The sequence below is a fragment of the Dendrobium catenatum genome, unplaced genomic scaffold (genome assembly GCF_001605985.2).
Source record: "Dendrobium catenatum unplaced genomic scaffold, ASM160598v2 fragScaff_scaffold_465, whole genome shotgun sequence".
In the NCBI taxonomy this organism is placed as follows: domain Eukaryota; kingdom Viridiplantae; phylum Streptophyta; class Magnoliopsida; order Asparagales; family Orchidaceae; genus Dendrobium; species Dendrobium catenatum.
In genome coordinates, this window is record NW_021318927.1 from 667389 (window position 1) to 672127 (window position 4739).

The window sequence follows — 4739 nt, forward strand, 5'->3', positions numbered from 1 at the left end:
AGTTGTACCTATTAGAGCTAACTATTAGGATTACATAAGAAAATTTAAATTATCAACATGCAAGCATAATTAATCATTAACTATTTTAAAATGTAATAATAATTAATTTATTATTTTGTAAATTAATAAATCATTCTATGTGTGTTATCAAAATATCTTATAACATAAATAAATTATGCAATCTAATTGAATTTAGTTTAAAATAAATAATTAGATTCTATAAAAAAAAGTTATTTCTGATTAAAATATGTTTAAAGAAAATTAATTAATTAATGATATCAATAAAAAAATATTGTAAATAAAATATTTAATAGGAAAAACCAATTCCGAATTCTTCCCTTTTCTTTTTAAAAAACCATTTTTTAAATTCAATTTAACCACCAGAAATCAATTTTTCGGTTACGTTGTGAAAACGCGGAAAATATTAAATAAAATAATTATATTTATTCAATAAATAATTTAATAAAATTAATTGTTATTAATATTCAAATATAAATTACTATTAATTTATGCATCATATATTGAAATGTTAATGTGAATGCATATAACATATTTTTTAAATATCTGATATATTATTATAAAACATGCTTAAATAAATTTAGATATTATTAATAGTATAAAAAATTAAATTAATTAAATATAAAAAAATAATAATTTAAAAAATTATAATATAAGTTTAAATATGTTTTCATATAAATTTATATTAAACTAAAACTTGTAAATTTTAAATATATTTAAGCTATAAATTAATTAAAATATATTGAATATTTAATAATAAATGTGTTAAAAATTTTCTTTAATATAAAAAAATCTCATTTAATTTAATTATTTCAAAAAAATTTAAATTAGGATACAATTTTTTTAATTTAATAATAAATCATAAATAATTGTATTTTTTAAACTATGTAAATATTTTTTTAATTCAAGTATATTTTAATTTTTAATATCACTTTTAATTATTAAAATATTCTGTTATTAGGATTTTTTTTTTAGAAAAATAAAACAAAATAGATTTTAAGTATAATTTTAAATATTCCAGTTAAGTTCGAAACCGGAATTAAAGCAACCGAATTTAAAATTATTTATTTTTTAAATTTTTGAGTCTGGAACCGGGATTTCCGTTTTCAGGTTTCAAAAACCGCCACGAAATTAATTTATTCGTATTGCTAACTTTTGTGGCCTACGCTCATAATTATAATTAAAATTATTAAAATGCTCATTTATAGAAAAATGGCAGGAATTTTATAGCACGAGGTTTTTCAAGAATCATTGATAGGATTTTAGACCTAATATTATGGAGAAGGAAAGAGAGTCCCACTTTATTATCAATTCTACGGCGAGAGAATCTGATGCAGCTGACAGCATGAGATCTATTCATGCAGATTCAGATTCAGAGCGCAGTTCAGTTTTATGGTATTATGAACCAGTAAAAGCGAATTGGTGACAGCAATTTTACTTTTACTGTTCATATTACAAAATCGAAAGGCTCTCTGGATCCAGACTCCGACATTAATAATCTCTCGCAACGAGCACGGAAAAATGCAAAGTCCCTGGCTTCCTTTCCATATTCTCATTAACTTGCGTCACTTGAAGCTTTGGCGCTAGTTGCCTCTAATCCCGTACGTGAGAGGATTTGATGCCATCAACTTTTAATTGTTTGCCACCCATCGAAACTCCGCACCTTACCACCCACCCTCTAACTCCGACTATTCAGGTTTCTATTTAGACAGCTTTTTTACTATTTTTTAAATAAATTTTTAGTAAAAAGTTTTTAATTCAAAAATATTTTATAACTAAAATTATTTTTATAAAGCAGGAGAAAAAATATATCCAAACATAAGAAAAAGCTAGCCCAAATAACTAAGTAATAGTCTAAGTTTTTTTATGATTGCACTGTAACTTGTATGATGATTTATCATTAATGCAATTGTTGATGTTTGTTGAAATTTAATAAAACTGTGACAAACTGCTAGATCCATGTTAACAAAAAAAAAAAGAAGCAAGGCATGATTATGATAGTTTTGGAGCAAGATAATGAATTTAGGGAAGACAATCTACCGTCCGCACAAGTATTGTTGGGCGCTAGGTACTCCACTCTCGGTTTACCGCTGCGGGGTACCGTTAGTATCAGTGGCTTCTGCGGACAGTGCGCACTCCGACCGCCACCTAATTAATTTTTTCCCAAAATGGGCCACGATCATTAATTATGACTTGAATTAACAGCAAATATGCTTTTCAAATTAACTAACAAGTAGCTTTTGATTGACACTTCTGACAGCAATTCCAACTTCTGAATTATATACTTTTTAAACATTGCTTAACCTAAATTAATTTGATGTATTGCTGACATTAGATTAATCTAATTAGGAGATTAATGATAACTGTCTACGTTTTGTGTTATATATATATATATATATATATATATATATATATATATATATATATTATATATTATTGGGAAAATTATGGGGCCAAGGCCCATATATAACTATGAAAAAGAAATAAGGCACAAATAAGGAAGAAAAACTAATCCAACATAAGCACAAACAAAAATAAGCTTATGTGGGAAGAAATAAGGCACAAATTAAGCTTGCTTCTCTACTTGCTGAGTGGAAAGTTAAGTTTCTGTCTTTTGCAGTTATAATACAATTTAACAAGTTTTCAATAGCCAACACCTTGGCTTACTGGATTAGAAGAGCTGTTTTACCTGAATCTTGTTGTAAATTTATCAACAGATCTGCTCTAGGTTTCTCTTTCATGGTGTTCCTAACATTAGTTCTCTTTATCATGGTTTTGGCTGCTCTTTCATTTGAGGTTTTTTTGTTGAGAGAGTTGCTACTTAGCTTTGCATGCTTCACATTCTTGCAACTTATATGTTTTGATGATTCCAATATTATTGTTTTGAGTATTACTTTCTCCTAACACATTTTGGAAAAAAAAATTTGGCTCTTGTGTTTACTAACATATCAGGGAAATCATACTCCAGATTATTGAAGACTTCAAATCAAAGATATGCTTGTTATTTTTTGTAACTTGGAGTCTGTATTTATTTTACTTGAGTCGGAGAGAGTGTGATTGTAGTTAAGTAACTCAGCACACGCACACTGGGGGAGAACTTTAAAATTCATAATTTTTAATACATGATCGTATATGATAAACTATGTTCATATAGGGCGATCAGATCAGTTATACACCTCCAAGAGCAAATGAACAAACAGGGTGAGGCAAAATTTTTCTAAGTGCTATTCGTCAGACGATAAGTCTCATTCATCCCTGGACGATGTCCTCTAGATTTTCAAATTGAACTGTTCGTCCATAACGAATAGTCTCATTCGTCCCTGGAGATGTCCTTTGAATTTTCAAGTTTGAACTATTCATCCAGACGAATAGTCCCATTCATCCCTGGATGATGTCCTTGGTATTAGTTTATTCAGTTCGCCAGAATGAATCGGACACCTTCGTCCCTGGACGATGTTCTCTTGTTCTTTGAACTTGCGATTCGTCTTATTTTTCGTCCCAACAACCTTTGAAATAATTTATAGTACCAGACGAATTATGTTCGTACAGGACGATGATCGGGTATGAAGGAATTTCATACCAATGCACATTAAGTTTGTACGCAATAGTTTTTTACACTGTTCGTACGTATGAAATTCGATCGTACGAGACGATTGGATAACGCATAGAATTGAATATTTGCACTTTGGACGATTTTTTGAGTCTTTTATTATAAAAGGTCCACTTTAGAACTGTCTTGGGATCTTTTTGTCCATTGGTCTTCGTGAAAACTGAGGGAGATTGAAGGAGAGAGTGAAAAGAGAGTGTTTAAAGAGAGTTCTTACTACTGGAGCGTGAAGGAGTTCACTTGGTATTCAAAGGTAAGAATATCATTTTTGAATTGTGGTTACTTCACTCTTTTCTTCTTTTCCTTTCTAGATTTTCTCTTGAGAAGAATCTTTCAAGGAGATTTTTTTCTCTGCGATACTCAAGGAGTGTGAACAGCAGGAGGTTCTCTGCCTACACTTGGAGAAATATGAAAAGACGAAAGGTTATCTACCTACACTTGGAGAGTGTGAACAGCGGGAAGGTTCTCTACCTACACTTTGAGAGTGTAAACAGCAGGAGGTACTCTGTCAACATTTGGAGGGTGTAAAAGGATGACGGTTGCATCGCGTCGGATAGTGGTGGAGAGAGTTTTGTGAAGGCTTCTCCGCCTTGCTGTGGGGGCAAAAGGAGAGACACTAAGTGGTAATAGTGCAATACCTGAAGTGGAAACTTCAGAGAGTGGATGATGGTCGTGTTTGATCGAACCCCTATAAATTTTGTGCCTTTTATTTTCTGCTGCTTTTTACTTTATTGTTTTCTGTTGATCTATGGTGAAAATCTTTTTCAAAAAATTTCACTAAATTTTTTATCAGTTTAATAATATAAGAGAAAAATTTTTAAATACCAATTCACCTCCCCCCCCCCCTCTTGGCTAGTCGTTGGACATAAGTTAGATCTAACAACCTAATTCATAATTAACAAGTTTCATTAACACTAATTTAAGTTGCGATTGGATGAGATACAAATACAATTCTCTGGAAAAAGCACCCTCCAAAGCTCAAAATTCTTGAAATTTATTTGTTGTATTGTTGTTAGCATTAAACATACTATTAGGTTACATGTAACCGAGCATAGCTGTAATCTATCATTTTTTGGGATTGGGTTAATGGCTAACTCTTATGAGATATTATGCA